The 21,203-nt window shown below is 37.2% G+C and overlaps 1 long non-coding RNA gene across 1 annotated transcript in view; it reads right to left on the reverse strand.

Annotated features, from left to right (window-relative positions):
• Nucleotides 1–631: 631 nt before the first annotated feature.
• Nucleotides 632–21,203, reverse strand: part of LOC130250711 (uncharacterized) — a 56,498-nt gene continuing 35,926 nt past the window's right edge. The window contains exon 3 of the long non-coding RNA XR_008840035.1: nucleotides 632–1,660. This is a non-coding gene — a long non-coding RNA (uncharacterized LOC130250711). The remainder of the gene's footprint in view (nucleotides 1,661–21,203) is intronic.

Genomic DNA, 21,203 nt, shown 5'->3' on the forward strand with positions numbered 1-21,203 from the left:
TTTAATCATAAGATCAAATATGCACATCTTTGGCAAACTCTTCAAATTTGCCGTAGTACAGCTCTTTTGCTGATGTTTGCATTCCACCATCTACACTTTATTAGAAACAGGAGTGTTGTTGCTACTTTCAAATGACATGCTTTAATGAGAATGCACTCACAAATAAAAGCAATTATACAAAATAGTTCCGATTTTTTTTTGCTTTGCTTTCAGGTATTATTTAATCAGCTCTATGTATAACAATATATTTTCCATCTATACAGGCTGCTTATGATAATCCTCATTTCATAAATACTATTCCAAAGTAAAATATCAGCCTAAACTTTAAAGCATTTTTTTTCCCAGAGTGGGCTTCATTATGCTTATTCTTACCATGAGAGAGGAGAAAGCAGAGCAAACCTCCAGAAGTGAAACCCGTGCCCTTTTTCATCAATAGGAGTTTGACCTCTGTAAAGTCAAGTTTTGATGTCAGTGTGTGGTATCAATAAGGCCCACTCCTCAGAGGACATTGAGGCTATATTCTGTATTATTTCGTATAACTGTCTATGCCTGTGTGCAAGTGAAACAGAGGCACAATAATGAATCTTTATGGTTTGAGCAAGCAGAAAATCAGACACCTTGCATTGTTATTCCCAAAACATCTTTATCTTTGATTTTACAGTGTCCAGTTCAGAATTAACACAGAGAATAATTCTGGATGTGACATTGACCTGAGCCCTACACCAGACAAGTATAACTATCATAAAATTTATATAAGTATAAATGATGGTGGTTGTAACTAGCATTTATGATCTCAATGTTCTCAGCATGAAGTTTACAAGAGTCACAGAATTGAAATATGCATATAACAAAGCTCCATGGGGAGGTAAATGCTTTGGTTCCTTTGATCTTCAGCAACCATCTGGTGAGTCTTACATTGCCTTCTCCCTAACAAACCTTTTTTGATATTTTAAAATTATGTATCTTGCATACTGACATGACTATAAAAAATAATACAGAATGATGCTGTCCACATATCCCTGCCAGTGAATAATTTGTAACCTACAGACAATTCAGTATCATTAATACATTAAGCATTAAACAGCCAGACATATACTGTAATCCAGACACATACCCTAGTCCAAAGCTTTCAAACCTGTACAGTGGTCTTACAGAATGTTGCAGCCTCAAAAAAACAATCTTAGATTATTGCCTTCCCAGTTTCTTTGGATTATGTCTGTTCTTCCAAAAGTCATGCAGGCTTTTCTAAATGTGAGGTATGTTTGCTGAATTGTTACCCTTTTGCATGCACTTTCAGAGCATCCAAAGAGCCTCTCTGACAGCAATAATAAAAACCTAGCAGGACTTCATTTCTACTACTGCATCATCAGCTGCTGAGTGGATTGATTATTTAGTACATTTAGCAGTTTCTTAGACTCGTGGCAACAAGATATAAATAAATTACTTAGTCAATGCATTTGCTTATATCAGCTCAATCACTTCTCAGTGACTCAGCATGGGGTGTGACATTGACAGCAAAAGCATTAAGTGGCCAAATTCTATGGCAGCTAATTTGATACTGCTTACAGCATCCTTCCAATAAGGGCTATTTATGTGAAGATATAGTGGTTTTCCAGGAGAGCGTTTGTGCCACAGTTTAGAGGACACAGGAAGAAGCATCCTAAAAAAAAAAAAAATTTGAAAAATTATAGCAATTTTCAAAGATTTAGTTTTACTTACATTTGCTTCTCTGCATTTCCTGTCTTAAAATCAGATGCATTATGGACTATTCAAACACACTTTTGCTTGCAAATATAAATTTATTATTTCAATTTAATGTGGAAACAGAGAGTCAATAAGAGGCACAATCATATAAACATACAGCTGAAAGGTCTTTTGCCTCAAGTAGCCTGTCAGGGCTAAATTTTAGAATATATTTAGGTATGTAAAAATGACATAATCATGTAAGAATTTTAAAGAACTTCTGTACCTAAATTACACTGTAATGAACAGAGATTAGACAGTGAGGCATCTTCAAACATCCATGCAAAATATCTCCCTGAATGTCTAGCCACCATTTCTCCCCTGACTATTTTGGAGAATGTGTTCTACACACCCACCGTAGTCTCTGAGACTCTCTCTACTCCTAGCAGGGACTTTCTGACCAAAGAGGTTAGAGAGGTTAGCTGAGCTTGCCATGCATTCCTACTCTGAAACACTTCCTGTGGTCTGGAAGCAGCAAAGAGTCAGTGCTCTGGTGTAAAGAGCAAGGGCTCAGAATCACCAGGAACACTTCCCAAAGACAGAAGATATGGCTTTGTTTCCTTCCTATCCTAGCAAGATGAGCACCCACACTGGAGTTCTGCAAGTTTGCCTGCCAGACTTTTCCTGACCCTGTTTTGACACAGTGTTTTACATTTGAGCAGGATGCCTATTCCCTAAGCTTAGAGTTTAGAAAAGGGGATTTTTGGTGGGATTTTGGGAGGGGGGGGTTTGCATGTTTTGTTTTTTTTAAAGTAGGCAGCTTTGTATGGAGTCTCTAAGAATGGGGTTAAAATTATCTGAGCTCAGAAAAAAACTTCCTGCACAGATTTCGCTAAGTAACAGCCTTTGTAGTTTCTGTACACCTTTGACATGGAATGTTTTATCTTACCCTTTTTACATGCTCCAGCCTACTCTGTGAGCTTGTTTCAGAGGGCAGTGCCTACCATGGTGAACTGTGCACAGGGAAACAAACGTGGATGCAGCTGTTCCTGATCCATTGATGCTTCCTCATTAGTGCCCAACTGGCAATACAAAAGGTCTACAAATGTTGACCCCGTTGAGGAGAGAGATGGGTGGTGAGTGTCCTTGCAAGCTGAAAAGCCAAGCAATTCTTCAGCAGCCATCTGCAGTCACAGCAAATTACAGGAAGGGCAAGGGAGGTATTAATAGCCATCTAACAGGTTTCTACCACAATCCCTGGAGCTCAGTTATCAGAAACCCCTGCAACTTACCATTAATCACTGTGTGATGCTTCCTGACCTTCCTGACAAAGATTAATAATCCTGTATGAGGATACAGGATGTGAAGGCTGCAGGAATAGGCAGACATTTCAGACCCATCTCTCCACTGCTTCACAAGCAATCATTTACAGCAGTAATGCATTACCAAATTAGCAGTCAGTAAATGTTTAATCAAGGAGCAATGCAAGGACCCTTCAGCTTTTCTCTGAAAAAAATTGATGGGCAATGCTTACAAAAGACAGATATACAAAATTGCCCAAACCTTTTGAAATTCTTCTTCAGCCTGTTCGTGCAAGTGAAATTGAGGCAAGACCCTGAAAAGGCAGAATCGAGGTAACAAAATGCTGCTTCCTTTAGTCAGGAACTTGAAAGGGCTTGTTGTGAATCTAAAAGCTTATTTTATCTTTACTTACTTAGCCTGACAGCTGAAATGAACAGTGTCCATCTTCTTGGGTTCGTCACTTCCCCCTCCCCACTTTGCAGTGATGTGTTTTAGATTATGCACTCTGATTACAGAGCTCCTGCTTTGCTCCACTGAACACCCAATTTCCCTGCTTCATCTATTGACAGTGAGCAGTACAACTTATGATTCATCCTCTGTGTCAAACACTGACATATTCTCTTCACAAGTGTGGCCTGGTCCAGTCTATTTTTCTTTCCAGCCTGGGATATTTTCTTTTACTGTATTTCATCTCTGGCATTGAATGGCAAACTGGGTAACAGTCTAGTTTCTTCACCTTCTGCTTGCCCTAGGTAGGATATCTGAAATACCAGAGAACTATTTTATTCTCTATTCTAAGGAGATAAAATCTGTATCATGCTATCCATCTATATACTAAGCCCCTACCCCCAAACTTACAAATCCATTGGTCATCTGTACCCAAATTTGTGCAGCTGTCTCAAAAATAATCCCTTTTCACAAATTTCATGCAACAGGAGAGAAATAAAGACTATGGGATCCCATTGTGGTTTCACTGTTAGAGAGTACCAGCGAATTTAAATAAGGGATGCTGCTGTAGGAATTCAGACTTCATTGCTTCAGCTGCCCAAGGGATTAAATGTATCAGTGGGCCTTAGAGCAGTAAACAATAAAATATTTGCTGAGGTACTATAAGTGGCATGGGAGTTTGGCTATAAATATGTTACATTTCCCTGACACTTTTCTGTACTCTACAGGATCTGTGCCAGTCTTTTGCAAATGGAATTGAAGGACTCAGAAAGGTCTGTGATACCTGTAAGCAGTTCTGAAAAGCTGGAATGACACAGAATCTCATTCAGGAAGGAGGGCAGGGAGCCTGGATGCCTGCAGCCAGCTCCTGAGAATGCAGCTCAGGGTGCCCCGTGAAGAATGGTGACTCAGATGAAGAGTAAGGTTTTCAGAGCCTCTTTAATAATTTGTCCTGGTATCTCTTATACAAAATGACAGGCAAAAAAAGACTAAGTAGGAAGGTTTAATTTAATTGAAAATGAGTGTGCAGGAAAATTGTTAAGGAAAAGAGGACAGACCAATGAGAATGGATCATTAGCAAGGCTGTTTCAGAGATGGAAAGCCCTTTGAGAGCTTTGTTCTGGGCAATAATTGTTTTTTATTGTGGTTTGTTGTTTTTTTTTTTTTCTCTTGAACCAAATGGGAAATTAAAGATCATTGTAAAACCGCTGATGTTTGATATTCTGAAATAAAGCTTTGGTATGCAAACCTTGGTTTCCTTCCTGTTGAGCAAAGAATGAATTAGGGTTTCTTTCTGAACTGGTCCAGCTGGTTGCCCCTGACTCCTTGTAGGGGAGGGTTTAGAGCTGTGGCTGGCCTGAAACTGCAGCTGTAGTTGTAGGAGAAGAAGAAACTGCCTCCTAAATATTAAGCCAGTGAACCAAAGCTGATGTTTGATGTGAGATCTCTGCTAGAGATGGTACAAGCTCGAAGGGAGACACAAATCTTGTTCCCTTCTCCTTAAGGCAAGGCTGGACAGGGAAATGTGATGAGCAATGAAGTGTATGGGAAGGTGAAGGGAATACAGGAACAACTTCATCGAGATTATTCTGTCACATTGACCCCCCATGTGCAGAGCTAAGAAATTTCAGGTTATGGATAATAACTCCTGGGCACTCCCACCTTAAAACCATCAGCTCCTTGTGTTGTTTTGGGTTTTGTTTCTGTCAGGGCTTTTTCATGTGTGAGGCCAAAGACTGACTGTGATATCAATATTGACTTGTTCTTTGGGTAATTCCTGCAAATCAAGATCTGGCATGTTTCTACACTCTTGTACAAGGAGTGAGTGAAACACTCCCACCTATAGTATACAGACAAACTGACAGATTTTAGAAATATGGTAACCAGGTCTCATTTTATGTGTTAGCTTGGCTGTGGATAAACTCCACTCTGCACTGGAGTTTGTGGACAGTGGGCACCTGATAGTGCAGCATCCTCCCTGTAATTCTTCTTAGTAGTCACAGCTGTGACTTCTGTCACTACTCTGTCTCAACTGCCAGCTCATTCATGTCTGTTATCTAAAGTAAAAAGGACATCAGAAGCCATAATGAAAAAACATTTTTTTTCCCTTAGGCTTACATCACGAAGCATCATTAAGAATTTTCATCTGAAACTACAGCATTAGAATTTCTTGTGAGATCCTGGATACTGTTGTGGCCTTTGTGATTCAAAGAATGTTGATTTTCCATATCTAACATCTTCTTTTAGGAAAATTATGTTATCAGTCTCCAAAACTGTCTGTTGAGGGTGAGGAATACAAATGAGCCAGGGTTTCTTAGCACTGTCATAGAAACTAGTGTTTTCTGTCATTTTCTTTCCCTTGTTCTTTTCACTTATTCACAATTGGCTTTTAGTCAAATCATACCTGAGGGGTACAATGAAGGAAGTTGTGGAACAACATTTTTATTGCAAGGCTTTTCCAGATAGATTAGTATAGCTGAAGATGTAGTAAGCAAAGGAGAGCTAGAACTCTGTGAAACTGGGGTAAATTTGTAAATTAAAGTCACAGTTTATTTGTCAGTCAACAGAGGTTGTAGTACTCAACGTTCTCTGTTAATGAAGAAGGAAGGTTTAAAGCTTCCTGTGCCCTGGTACCCCACTTTGAATTGAAGACAACCACACCTTATCTGGATGTCTAATTCATTACTGTCAGTAAAGGTCTGGAGGTTGGTTCATGGTAAAGAATATCAGAAGCCTTACTGTATTTACCATGGCAGTCTCATTTTCTTACCAGACATCCAAAAGGCTTCCTCTCTACAGTAGTTTCTTATGGCCATGCATTGATGAATTTTATATCTTTACATTCTGTATCCTGCTTCATGTAAACTGTAATAGCAAACTTTCTGTGACAGCAGAGCAGCAGTTTCAGTAGGGTATGTACTGTGAGTTTGTGTAGTAAATTCTCGATTTATTCTCTCTATTCCTCAAATTCTGAATGCCCAGGCTTCCAATGGCAACATATACACACCAAGAAAACTTCAGTATTTATGCTTGGCAAACAGATAGGTTTATCAGCCTACTTGAAAAAGAATGGGGGCATTAATTGGCATGAATTTGCATGCTTTGATGTCTGAACCTCATTTGTCTTGTGTGTGTCATTTGTCTGCGAATTTAGGGTGTCTGTGAGAATCAAGGATAAAATGGCTACTGTCCCTTTGCTCTTTTCAAGCATAAATAACTGATCCCACAAATAATGTTGGCTATATTTTCCAGAGGAAAAGACTATAGCTAGCTTTTTTTGCTGTTTTCTTTTGCATCTATCAATAAAGTTTCCCATAGCACACTGGGATGTCAGAAAAGAAAAATAATCAGAGATGAGTATTTAAAGTTCTACTTTGTCCTGAGATGCATAGAGTCCTCTGTTTATAGGGAGCAAAAATATAGCAGGAGTAACTAGGAATGTTATCATACATGGAGATTTGGAAATAGGGCTTCAGTTTCAGATTTGAACAGCAAAGGTCTCAGCAATGAGACCTCCCACATTTTACAAAGCCTATGGGAAGGACTAATGAGCACAGCCCTCTTGTCAGCACCTTTCTCTGACAAAAGTGGCCTTGTGCTCTTTTGCTTCGTGACACTCAGACTAATCCAAGTGCTCCTGTGTGCCAAAGTCCCCACACATATTATTAGTGCATGCCACAAGTCAGCTCACACAAATTTCAGATTTCCAGAGAAGCCTGTCCTAAAGACTTGCACTTCTTTTGCTACAGATCTTACTGCTTTTTGAATTGCATGTGGTTTATCTCTTGTCATAAAAATTTAAGGAAAAGTAACCTCAGCAGGTATTATGGCAAAATATGTGTTTAGAGATGTTTGATGAACAAATCTGCTATTCAGACAAAAAACCCCAAGACTGAAATGAGAATTGCTGAGTTGGGGTGAAGGAGAAGGTTTTGTACCATAAGGAGATGGGTTTGTTCAGTCACTGAGGAGCATCAGGTTATGGCTTGTAACCAATTCATGTTCTTAGATATTTATCTCAGAAAGATCTGCTGATAATCATCTTCCTTGGGCTTTCAATTGATATTACCATTAATCTATATATTTATCTATCTAATCTATACAATTTAGCTATTTAGAGTTATGTTAATGATCACTTCATGCTGAAAAAATTATGAAGATCTCAGTAACATAAGTATCAATAGATCATTAAAAAAGAGGGAAAGAGTTTTAAGGAAATATTAAGGCTCCATTTAGTCTTCTAGGAAAACAAAGAAATTACAAAAAGATTTCTAATTAGTTCATATTTGGTGCATATATTTTTCCATGAAATCATAGCAGCAGAGAGCAGACTTGTCTAGTTCTTGCTAAGTATCACACATGCATCAGTCATGCCTCAAATCAGTCATTTCAATCAGTTTGAGAGCCACCCTAACACAATATCTCTGAAGGACCCATAAAGATACAAATTGATTATAGAATGCCCTCAGAAACAACAATACATTTATTATATTAATGAAGAATACTGTTTAAAAAAAGGTAAGTTCAGTGTTTTAATTAAGTTTTATTTGTGTTATTTAGATTATGTCATTAGCTAAAACTGTTAACACATTGAAAATAGGTATTAGATAGCTATTAGGACAAAAAAATGAAAAGAAAGGAAAAATCACCTGCAATTAATGAAAGCAGTAATAAATTGTAATATTGTATTATAGTGGCACAGCTCACTATAGATTGTGTTTACAGCATTCAGACCAATTTTATGTTTTTCATTTCCCTCAGGAGCATATAGCTTTTCTTAGACACATCTGAGAACAGGCAGATGGAATAAAAGGTTCTCTCTCTCTTTCTGTATCACCGGCCAGTTTGTCACTTCATGCCATGCCTTTCTTATAAATGAGAAAAGCAAATAATTATGGAATTGTATTGAAAGACTTAATTTAAATGATCAATTCTTTAAAATATCTGACAAAATAATAATACAAGTATTCTGTCAATGTGTTATATTTTGGGAAGCTCTTTATTGCAGAGAACCACAAACTTACCCCAGTTTTGGGGGTTGAAATTTGAATTTGAATTTTCCTAGAGATGTGGATCCCATTGGAAAGTCCCACAAGAGAAACAGAATGATAGAACTGGAAGTTAATGAAATTATTATGGTGCTTAGTTCTGAATATATCTGCAGGATTAGTTTGTTTCATTCTTTGTTTTTACATTTTGATACTCAGCAACAGCTTTACCATAATTAGTTTTGATTTTTTTGTCAAATTGAATACATTAATAAAATATTCATTAAAGGAATTTTAAAAAATCAAATAGAAATATGACATTTTTCACTCAGTTATCATTATTTCTCTCTTTAGAATAATCTTTCTGAATATATCTAGGAAGTTAACTCTTGTTACCAGCATGAATTTCATTATTTGATATCAATATACATTACTAAATACTGTGGGAAATCAATATGCTGTTATACCAAAGTACTTCATTTTTTACAGTCCTGTAGCTGACTTCCCACTGATTCCAGCTAAAACTTTTTATGGTTACAAGAGATTACCAGTGTAATTTGCAGTTTCTTTTTTAGTTTTGTCCTTATAGGTGAATTCCAGTTCACTGGGAAGCTTTAAAAGAGGTTAAAATAAATATTATTATAGCTTACAGTGTAAAATTTACAATGACTAGAATGACCTCACTGATAAATAAAACAAATCAAGAGGAAGATTTGAATTTCTAGTTTATATCCTGGATAAAGTACTAGAAAAACAAGAATATGTTCCTATTAGCATAATTCAATACTCTGGAGAGACATGGCAATTGCATTTGAATCAACTAATTTGCAAGACATTAAAGGAAACCGGATCTACACAAAACCAGAAGATAAGAGAGCCCTGCTGCCCCAGAGCAGGGAGATGTGCTCTGTGAGGTGTTTGTGGGGACTGAGACCCAGCACCTGGCAAATGGCACCCCAGCTCTGGGGGCTGAGACATTTCCCCACTTCTGCCCTTCTCAGGGAATGCAGGACACAGCAGCACTTTGGCTACTCCAGGATTTCTGTCATTTCTCCTAGTCCCTGTGTATGAAACATCTTTGCTTTGCCTGGGTTTAAGCACACCAGGCACGAAAGTCACCAATCTGCAACAAATACAGTGTTGGTGACTAAAGCAGGAGGAGGAACTGGAACCTACATTCTCCCAACTTCTCAAATTAGTTGTGAGATAGAGGAATACCTAGAGAGATAACACTTTTTGCTCTCCCAGTTAGGGTCACACTGGTATAGAATTCAGAAGAAAAAAGGAACAGTCAGTTTCTTCCTATTCTTATTGCTCTTAATTATTAATGTCATACATCCATGGCACAGATTTTTTTATTTTTTTTTTGAGATTTTAATGTCTTATATGTTGATGACCTACATGGTCAGATGGCTCTTTAGTTAGTGATTCCAGCTATATCTAAGCTCTGGATTGCAAAGAAGTGCATAGAAACCCACACATGACTGCTAGGAATACTTCCAGTTAGTTTCTGCCTTGTTTACAGAGGAGGAAGGAAAACAAAAGCAGCCTAAAGGGAATGCTGTGGGGAAAGGGATGACCAGTAAAGTCTCTACATCACGCCTTTGAGCACAAGAAGACAAGGAGAAACAATGAAGGAATTGTTCAGGGAAAGCATGAGTTGGAAGAAGTAGGAAAGAGCAAAAGCAAACTGACTGGTAGAAAAAATAGAAAAGAGCACAGCTATTTTTGTAAAAGTAAATAGTCTGAAAGACAGCTGTAGATAAAACTCTTCTTATTTCAAGCACTTGGTTATTTTTATTGAAGAAAAAGCCCTATGACAATCCTAGGTGAATATGTGCAATTTGAACATTTTATGCCTAGGATTCAGACGTCCAGATGGGAGCTGTTGGGTATGATGCCTTTATTTAACAGCTAGCACATCTTATAAATGTGATGTGATTTCAGTTTCCTGTGGTTTGCTCACAGTACTCCCTCTACAGCCTTGGCTTGGACCCACCCCCATCACATCATTCTGTGTTGCAACATCAGCACAGGCTTTGAATAGTTCTGTACTTGGCATTCTCAGAAGTTATCTCTTAATACATTTTATCAAGTACCTCTCCATCAAAATCAGACAAAATTAGTTATTGGCACCCTTAGCTTGGGTACAAAAATAAATCTGTCATTTTTAACTATTGGTTGAATATACAATCTCCATATAGAGCGCCCACTCTGAGAAAAATATGCAATGTAAAGTCCCTGCACACATGGTCCAGGCCGTGATTTAAGGGCAAATGACTTGTCCTTAGTGGAGCCTACCTAAGGCAGATTATTAACAAAGTCAAAGCATCCTATTAATTCAGCAAATCTGCTTCTAGCATTTTAGACTGGCCCCTGAAGCAAGGTCAGGAACACAGTGTTAGCAAGTGTGGAGGTAGGCAGGTAGGTCTTCTCTCTCCATTGCAATTCTTTCTCCAGGTCTTTCCACCAGTAATGTCTAGTTTCATGCAAACCAAAAAATCTGCAAATGTTGAACTGGAAAGGTAGGAGATGCTTTGAGGAACTTTGAGATGATAAAGTGTTTATTTTAATGTATTACTTACTCATATAAGGACAGAAATGTTGAGCTCAGAAAAAGAATTTGAAGAGTGTCTCCTAGAGGAAGGAATTTTTAAATAGAATCCTGCCTCTCTTTGCAAGAACATCTCTTGGAAAAACTTTTGTTCAAAGACTTACAATAAGTACCCATTCAAAATCTAAAAAAAAAAAAAAAAAAAAAAAAGTCTCAGAATTTGTGGTTTGTTTGGGACACGCTAAATTTTCAAAAATTATTTACATTATTTATTGTGTGAAAAAAAATTAGGAATATAGCACTAAACAGTAGCTCCCAAATTCAAGTTTCACCTCTATCATACCTTCTCCTCTTACCCTGCATGATTCTCTTGCCTTTTGCCAATCTCAAGTCCCCTATAAACAGAAGGATGGGGGATGCTATATCTCAAATGATAATCCCTTGCATACATCCTACATAAGTGTTGTGACACTTACTTTGTTTTATAAACAAGATGCTTACTTACTTACTTACTTACATGCTGCATATCAGGTGTTGCTAAATAAGATGTCACAAAAAAAAAATCAGTAATTGGTATTTCTGCAAGAAAATCTTCTCAGTTTATCTGTGCAACAAATGAAAGAAAAGTAGTTACCTTGTTTACAACAAACCCATTGTATGGTTTTTTAAACAGGAAAATTTTCCTCTTTTTTTTTTTTTTTTTGGAAAAAATGATCTTATTTCATGTAGTACACTTTATAATTAATTTTTAATTTATTCAAATATTAAAGGGCAAATTTCTGCATGGTTTAGGGCTGATATTAATTTGCATACTCTAATTAATAATGACCTCTCTACCTTACTGTGAAGTCGGTGTTTTTATTTAGCTCAATTTGTGTTAGCTTTTATTGATAAGAAAATGTGCATGCATTAATATGTGCAGATTGTGTCTCTTGTAGTGTAGCAATACATGCCAGGACGTGCCTGTCAAAAGCTGCTCTTGGATGCAAACCAGTATTTAAATATACAGTATATTAATAGTTACATCTTACAATGATTCTCTAGGAATTAGTGTCACTGTCAGCTAGCTGAGAACAAAATATGAGTGAAGAGGGTGGTCCTGCACCATCCAAACTGCAACCTGATAATGTTCCAGCTGGATGAGAGTTATCATCAAGGTCAAACTGCACCCATTTTTGGGAAGAGGCCTTCCTTAGGACCTCGGGATTCTTCCTCATGCACCCTCAGGGCTGCAGCAGAAGCTGTGCTTGTTGAAATGCCTTAGCAGCCCTAGAAGACTGCTGAGAGCATCTGATGATTAAAGTCTAAGCTCTGCTGAGAGATGCTGACGACTTACAAATGTGTTAGACTTCACAGATGTGTCTACCTGGAATGGCTTCCATCCCAAAGTGAGAGAGGAATGAATTGGAGCAGGCACTATACATCAGGCTCTCTATTTTAAGCACAGGTGCTGGGCTGCAATGTCACCTGCAAAAGTGTGAGACATGGTCAGACATGCTGCTTCTGGAAAAAGTCATCACTCTGTGACAGGGTTTCATTTCACAGTAAAGCATCTCTACTGATTGACTGAAGTCCAAGTGGTTTTGAGATGTGCTCAGATTATTCATTCTCATCCTGTGCCCAGGGATATTTAGTCACCTGTAAATGCATCTGTATATGCTTAAATTGTTTTCCAATATGAAATTAAATAGAAAGAGTATATCTGTGATTTTGTATATTGCTGGAACATTTACACAGAGTTTAATGAAGACAATCTTTCCCTGAGGGCTTCTGTTGCTTTGTGAGGGGATTATTGAGGTAAACACTACTATTATTAAAGGCATATAGAATCATAAGCTGTGTTATTTCCTAATCTCATATCTGATAGGAATTTGTGATTGAATGTTTGCACTAATTCCATAGTATGAATGGTTAGATGCCTGAAGATGAGATCCATGAGACCATGGAGTACTTTCCCAAATGTAATGGTAGGTGATGGTCCAGCCTGGGACAAAATAAAAAGATTAAAAACCTTGGAGAAGAAAAAGGGTTACAAAGGGGGTGTTTTGTAAGACTGGCTTGAGGAGTGCTTCTCTGACAGTGTAGCTGTAATAGGTGATGGGGGATCACCTATTGCCTATGCTTGGCAGTTTGTTGAGGGAAAGGAGTACCAGCACAACTCATCTGCTGAACTTTTTCCCTCACCACAAAAGATAAGGATTGTTTTGTGAGTGGACCTCCTGTGTGGATTTCTTGTCTTTTATAAAAATATTCAAGCTCCATATTTCACTTTAGGATTGTTTTTGAAAATTTCAAGTGGGAGGTGCTTCTCTTTAGCCACAAGAGCAGAAATTGCATCTCTGATGGCTCATCATGGCAAATCTTTCAGAAAATGGTCTTATAAACAAGCCTCTTGTTTTTTCTAAGTTCTGTGTGCATTAACACTGCCTGCATCCTATGCTGGCAGGCACTTGCTGTCCTTAAATTGTCTCGTACTGACTTTTATTTCAAGCAGCGAAGCATTTTCCACAAGACCATACTTTGAGCATGGTGCATTAAAAAAAATTGTCAGCAGCTTATTTTGCTATAAGAACATGAGTTCTTCCACTCTTTTTCAAGGTGACTCTTCTTCTATTAATATACTTGCTCCATCAGACCTATGGACTCCTGCCTCTCCTATTTCTGAAAGTAATATGTAGCTTGCTGAGTCAGGGAATGGAAAGAAGAGCTTTCCCTCCCTAGGATATTGGCAGCAAATCATGGAACACTGGGCCTTGGTGTTGTCAACCACCCATGGCAAACACTTCTTGGCATTTGCCACTCCTTTTCTTTTAAAGTTATGAGTAGTTTTAAAAGAAGTTTTAAAAGATCTTTTGTGTGTACCTGTGGCCCTGGGTGCTTTGTGTGTGTGTAGAGTATATAGCTGTACATAAAGCTGTGCCACCATAGCTTTAAGTGATAGCTACATACCAGATACAAATGTGCAACCTCATAAACATGAAAAAGAGAATTTGAAAAGGGAGTTTATGTTCATTAGATGTCAAGACAGTGATGTAGAGATCCAAACAGGTTCAGAAACACAATCTGAATTACACACGCACGCACACCTTATTTTGCAGACAGATAATACTAACTTCTTTTTATTTTCTACTTTCAGATTCCTATTATCTGCCAGACTGAAAAAAAAAATCATATCAAAATATTGTGTGAAAAGGGTTGTTCCTGTGGTTTTCTGATCAGGAAGGCGCTAGGCAGTACCCAAAATCTAAAAATAAAACTTATATTTATGACATGGCCAGAGATTATGCCAAAGATAAAAATGTTTAGGTAAATTTCAAATAAACACTGGTGGGTTCAAACTTTGTTTGAGTTATTATGTCTAACAAGGCTCATGGGCTGCTTTATAATATTTTTTATATTATTGTGGTTCTGCACAGTCTTGTCAGATATGAGGCATAATTGGTCAGTGCTGTTTGTAACAGCAAGGGCATAAGCTTCTAAACTCCAATTGATATTATGATATTTCCCATGCATTCTAGAGTTCATTTTCATCCTTTATTTTCCTTTCTTTTGCATTACTATTAAAATAATACAGGGGAAAAAATGCAGACACCTAAATAGTTAAGCTATGTAGAAATTGCAAACATGAGATTAAAGGAGATCATCTTACATGTATACTTTTAAAAAATTTATTTTGTCCTGCAGGTGTTTATTCTTATAAGTGGTCCACAATAGTTTTCTAAGTGTGAACCTTGGAAATCACTTACTGGACTAGTTTTATGTCTGCAGTCCAGTTTTTAATGTCTGGACACCATTTAAAAATTACTTCAGTGGTTTTCAGCTCTCATAATCCATGCTTTCTATTGTTAGCAAGCATTCATGCAACTTCAGCTTGGCTCTGAAAATCTGATTTCTTTTACATTGTTTTCCCTCCTCAGCTATTTCATGCAGTTAAATGCTGTGATAGTTCCATGGCATAGCAAGGGGTTGTGAGTCTGTGTCAGAGCCTAGAAGTGCATCCTTGGGTAGAATCACATCAGAGTCCTGTTCACTTGTGCATCTGTACTTTCACAGCTTTCTGGAAAGTTAGTTTCCTGGCAGCTTTCTCATAAGTTCTAAAGAAAAGCAAGTAAGACCCTGGTGGGTAAGGAGTTACTGTTTGGAATCAAGTGAAAGATCTATTATTTATATGCTTGGGGTATTTTTACAAAAACTTTAGAGATATGCCTATGATAATTATTTGAAGATACAGTCAATAAATAGAGACTAAAACCCACAATCATGACTCAAAATATGACTAATTAAATAGATGACACTGTGCAGATGAAGAATCTGCCAAACACACTTAATGCCCCTTTCAAGCTGTGGGTCTAATATAAAAAGCTTCCTGAAATATGTATACATATTTATAAATGCATATATACATGAAAAGACAACAATGAAGATGGTGCCATTAGCATTTAACCCCATGCAAATGAAATAACTTATCTGCTTCTGCTGAGTTTTGTAGCCTTGATCGGTTTTTTGCTGTCTGGGATCTTTTGTCAACCTGACTCCTGGTGAATCAGTCCTAAATTGATGTAAGATGTTTCTATTTTGGAGCAGTGACATTTTTCTTTCATGAAAATAAGTAGATGAGCACAAGAGCAAGGGTAAATCGCCCAAAGGCTGGGCAGCATTTGAGAACAAAAACTGCTCAGAAGGATTCCAGCATTACTTCTGCATCTTTCCTCTTTAAGCAACTATCATGGAAACAGCTAGATTGTATTTAGAAAGAGAATTTCAAATAAATCTTTTATTTCCCCTGGAATTACTGAAGAAATATTAAATTACATTTCAAATGAGTTTATGATGTTTAGATTGCCTTACATTTTAAAATATACATGGCTCTTTCTGCTTAGAAAATAGCAAGCTAACACGTGGTTCAGTTTTTCTGGATGTGGTGCCACAAAAATATGCTGCCTCTCTTTCTAACTCTCTGCAGGCATTTATTTCTGTAATGTGAGCTGGGGGTTTTATAAATTTGACCCCATCAAGAAACCTCTCCTTTTCCTCTATTAGAGTACTCATTTTTAAGGTGATTATTTTCCATTTGAATGCTGCTGAAGATAATCTTTTTGGGAAAGGCCAACATGGAACTGTAGGGGTCCCTTAAACTCATTTTAAGGAAGTAAATGGTATGTTGACTTTGCACTGGCCTTTGACAGATGAGCCAATTTTACCTTTTCCTTCAACTCTTGATTTATAAAACATTTTCAAATGTTGTAAGGCACTCAGGCCTAAAAATGGATGTGTTATATTTTCTTCAAAACCAGGTAGGTCACCGAAGTATTGCTAAAATATTATCCATTGGTTTGTGGTTTTTTTACAAGGCAGTGAACATTTATGCAACCAGGTGTGGCTGAAGCCATCCCTACCCATCTGCACACACTTGGTGCTGGGGCATTTGTTGGAAGGAGCCTTTTCACTTCCCTGCCTTCCTCCCTTCTTCTGTCACTGTGCTCCAAAGGAGGGAGGACAGCTTTGCTCCATCAGGGACACAGGTGGAGATCCAGATAAATTCCTTTTCTCATGCTGGTTTCACCTCTTTCTGGATTATCCTTTTAAAGCTGGTAATTGACAGTCATGCATCCTTCTGTTTAATCTTTATTGAATCAACAGAGCTCCAGAAAAACTCTGACTTCCTGCAACCTACAAACTGCTGCTGACAGGGGCTTTGTTACAATCAAGCTCCCTCTAGCTGTGAAGATGGTGTCCTCTTGCACACTGAGGAGGAAGGAAAGCAATAAAAATTAAAAGGTTTGAAAAAGAAAAATTCAGCCTGTTTTAATCCTCTCAGAGCTCAATCTGTAACATAGTGTATGGGGACTTCTGTTCACAAATCCTGCTAGCAAACAACAGGATTTAGGGATGTAGTTCCCATGATACCACTTTCAAAACTGTTCTCCTTATGATTTCACTCTCTCAACATCAGTTTATGGTTTATAAGCATTAGTCACGGAAAATAATCTTTTGGGAATATCAGTAATGCTTTGCCACTTTAAGGTCTTTAAAAATAGCTGTCTCAGAAGAGAGTTATCCAACTTCTAATAATCTCTGTCATCCTTTTTCAAAGTGCTTTCTGTTTAGTTTCTCTGTGTTCATGTGCTGGTTTCTGAAACTAGCTTGTCCCTCTCCATTCACTTGAACAAAACACTTTTTTTTCTGTTTATACAAATATTTTTTCAAATTCTAAACCCAGTTTTCTTATGAATTTATGTTAACTGGTCAAAAACACATTGTGCCAAAAATGTAACTCAGTGAGGGTTATGGAAAGTAATGCTTCTCTTTGCTGATTAATTTTTGCATTTACTTGCCATTTGGAGTTTCTACTCTCTTTAGTTCAATCCACTCCCTCAAAAATTTAAAAGTATATGAAATTGTGAAAAATTCTTGTTTCTTTGGTATTTGTTTATAGAATGCTTTGCAATAGTTCTTTAAGTCAGTGCTTTCCTGTCAACTTAAAACATGCATGTAACTTTTTCTGACAAGGTCTTTTTCATTTTATTTATTCATCTTTTCTACACATATCACTGCTTATTCCATTCCATTTCTTCTCATTCTGAAGAGAGAGCATTGTGTGACAAGAAATTACATCAAAAATTGCTGCCTCTTATAGGCCATGAGTTGGCAGTGAGCCAAGAAGACAGGATCTCTGAGGCTATAAAGAGCACAGGAATAGTGGAATTATTCCCCCGTATCATACTGATATGGTCCACAGGAGTCAACATTCACCAGCAGTTACTAATTGCCAGGGAATACTGAAGTGCTGAAAGATGGGAAGGACTGTTGTGTTGGCAGACAGATCTCAGTCTCACTCAGCTACTGATTCATCACCTTTACTTCTGATTTATAAGCAGCCTTATTAACACACCATTACTGACATCAGAGGTGGCAAAAAACCAGGAATAAATAATTAATGTTACCCAGAACTTTCTGCTCCTGAGCCACCACCCAGGGGGCCATGTGGCTACTGCAGTATTGGGTGTCCAGGGCTGAAAGTGCCCAGGCTAGCTTCCTACTTCTTGCAAGGGCATGATGCAATCCTGACTAGAAATGCAGATACTAGGCAGTTCTGGTTATGATGGTGACTTAGGGCAGATTTTAATGAATGGGGATGGCTAAGGGATTGTACACATATGGGTTTTCTGGCTGCCTTGGGATGTATCTAAGCCATGACTATGACTTGAGTTTTGCTGTGGGGCACTCACTTTTGTATTTGAATACTCACAGAGTAAGGGGCACCTTAAACAAATTAATGTTATAAGCATTATAGTGAATTTTATCTGAAACAAACCCGAGGCGTTTCTAGGAAAACAAGCTGGAGCAGTAAATCGTAGAGAATCTCATAAATGTAAATTCAATGCCCAGGGCTTAACATTCACTTATTCTAGCTTCTCTTTCTTTTTTCTTTCATTTTTCACTTCTCCAAGCAACACTTCATGAAAAGCTTTATAGTGTATAATAAATTTTCTCCAGGCCAATAATTAACTTGCATCTGGCTAATACATCTTGCAGAATGATAGCAGGGAGCTGCTAACATTACCTTAGGAGGACATGTAATGGCCTGTTGCTTGAGGTTGGGATGGAGTTTATAAATTTGACTATCCCTTCATATTAAATCTTTTTTTTAGGGGGACAAGTGTGAATATTTAAACAACTTAATGCATTGTTGAATCTATTTAGGGGTCTGTTGTGAAACCTGGTACATATATAAGGTGTGCTGCCATTGATTGCAGACTGAGCTGACACCTGAGTCTGATTGATTATGAGCCCTTAAAAAACAATTTTACGGCAGATGCAGAATATTTTTTATTATGGAAATCCCATAAAATATTTAACAGTTGTTGTTGGCTAGATTTGCAGAGGTTTTTGTGGGGTAAGAAAAGCTTCTGATAAAGAGAGGCAGCATGGAAGGAGGCAGAATTTGACAATCAGACAGATTATTTGATTCTCATTGGAACTGATGATCTTGAATGATAAAGAGTTATTTTTAAATGCAGAATTATTCCACTGTTCATTATTTCTATGGAAAGATAAAACCCCAACTCATTCATGACCAGCAGTTTGTAACAGAAAGTGCAAACAGTACAGCTGAAAAGGAAAAACTTTGGAATTACCATTTCCTTTTCAAGCACTGGAGCAGCATTAAACAATTCTTAAACACCTTTTATAGCTAATTCATTCCCTAGCTTCTTCACAAAACTCCTTTCCTTGAAAGATCAGAAGTGAAGAGAATCACTCATATCCCAAAAAAATCTTTTAGAAATTTAGAAATTTAGAAGTCTCCTTGACACATTGATTGCTGAGAGATGCTGAGTGAGAAATAACTTAGAGCTCATTCAGAGAAACATTAGTTAAAGTTCAGTTTAACTGATGTTTTACATTTTATTGCTAGTCTTACATTTTTTTGCCTTAAGACACTAAAAGTTTCTTTCTGAGCAGTTTGTGCCTGTCCAGATTTTATTCTCTGTATTGTCAGTGCCAGGTCTCAGGAGGGGTCAGTTGGAAATTTATGGCTGCTGCTCTGTGAAGAACAGCAGTCATGGGCCACTTTATTATTCAGTTTTTTCCAAAATTTGCTGTAATCTTGACTTTGTTTTTTTTCATTGTGCTTTATGAATACTATTGTATCTTTTCTTGTGACGTGAATCAGGAGCCAAAAGTGGGGAGGGTTTGGTTGTTTTTCATTCAATGCAGCATGGACCCACTACAGCAGATCAGATCCACCCACACAGTATTTCTGGTAGGAGAAAACTTATCCTCAGTAAGATGAGTCATCCTGCTGTTTACTTTTCTTTGGTTTGCTTGGGGTTTTTAATTTTTTGGGAGGAAGGTGTTCTAATTTATACTGAATTCAAGCCCAAAGGAAAGGCTTACCCTTCACTCCCAATTATCATCTTGGAAAGAGAGCAGAAATAATGAATTTCTGGGTATGGAAGAAACTCAGGAAATTAATGGATAAAATAACATTAAAATTGGAAATATTAAAAAAAAAAAATTAAAGAAAAAAGAGTGCTTTTTCTCTAGGTGATGATGGGGACAAACAACTTACAATGTATAACATTGGAAATCTAGGCCTGCACCTGTATGTTAACTTCTAAAATCTCACTTTTCTGACCACAGAATTTGCATTACTCTTTTACTGTCAACACTATGGAAATAAAGGTACACAGAAAAACATAAGCATTGTGCCCTAGACTCGTTAGACTTTTTATGGACTTTTGTGGGGCGGGGCATTCTAAATATATTCAGTATCTGCTCTTTCATATGTGGAGATGATAAGACGAGTAATTTCAGGTTGCAGTTTTTTAAAATAATGACTGGAAACAATAATACAGATCATCATTATCATCATCAATGGCTTGCTGTTAATAATTAGTAATATTACTGAAAATGATTTGTGTTTGTTCCCATGAAGGAATTGAACACTGGGAGACCCTACAGATGAGAGCCCTGAGGGTGAAGGAACAATAAACACCAACTTTCAACATGGAAAGCAAGGTAATGGACCTAACTGATACTTAGATACTTTTCTTCACTTTACAAACAACTCAAAAGTGCTGTATAATTTTTGTGATAAAAAAGAAAAAAAGGTCCATTAATTCTGTCAGCAAGAGTTTTAAAATTAATGTACCATGTGTTTGCAATGGTGAAAAAATAGTCATTTTAAACCTAATGGTAACAAGAATTCCTCTACATTAGGAACTTGTTCTCACATCTTTTACAGAGTTTTCTGATCTTAGATTTATTTAATTATTATATAAAATTGAAAAGTGTAGAGAATGTTTTACTGGTTTCCAAATTTTAACAGCTATAATTATTCTTTCTTTCTCTTTAAGGTTGGGTCTATTTTCCTTGAAAACATTTATCTTCCTGTTTGTTGTCTGTCTTTTGTTTTGAAATTGCAGTTTATTATTTTCTTTCTGAGAATGCAAGAAGCATCGCATACAGACAGCAGAAGCTTTACTGAAATCAAGATGATGTATAGAAATATAAAATGTGAGAAATGGACAGAACAATGGCAAAGTGCCCTGTAAATCTGTATAGAATATCTGCCACAGAGCTGGGAAACAGCCAAAGCCATAAGACATATATTTTCGTTGTAACTTGATTAAAACACTGATGGCAAAAATCTGTTTTCATAGCTGAACAACGATTGCCTTTATGCTGGAGTTGTGTGGTCACTGCAGAGCCAGCCTTCCAACCTT

This window comes from Oenanthe melanoleuca, chromosome 3, assembly GCF_029582105.1.
Source record: "Oenanthe melanoleuca isolate GR-GAL-2019-014 chromosome 3, OMel1.0, whole genome shotgun sequence".
Lineage (NCBI taxonomy): Eukaryota > Metazoa > Chordata > Aves > Passeriformes > Muscicapidae > Oenanthe > Oenanthe melanoleuca.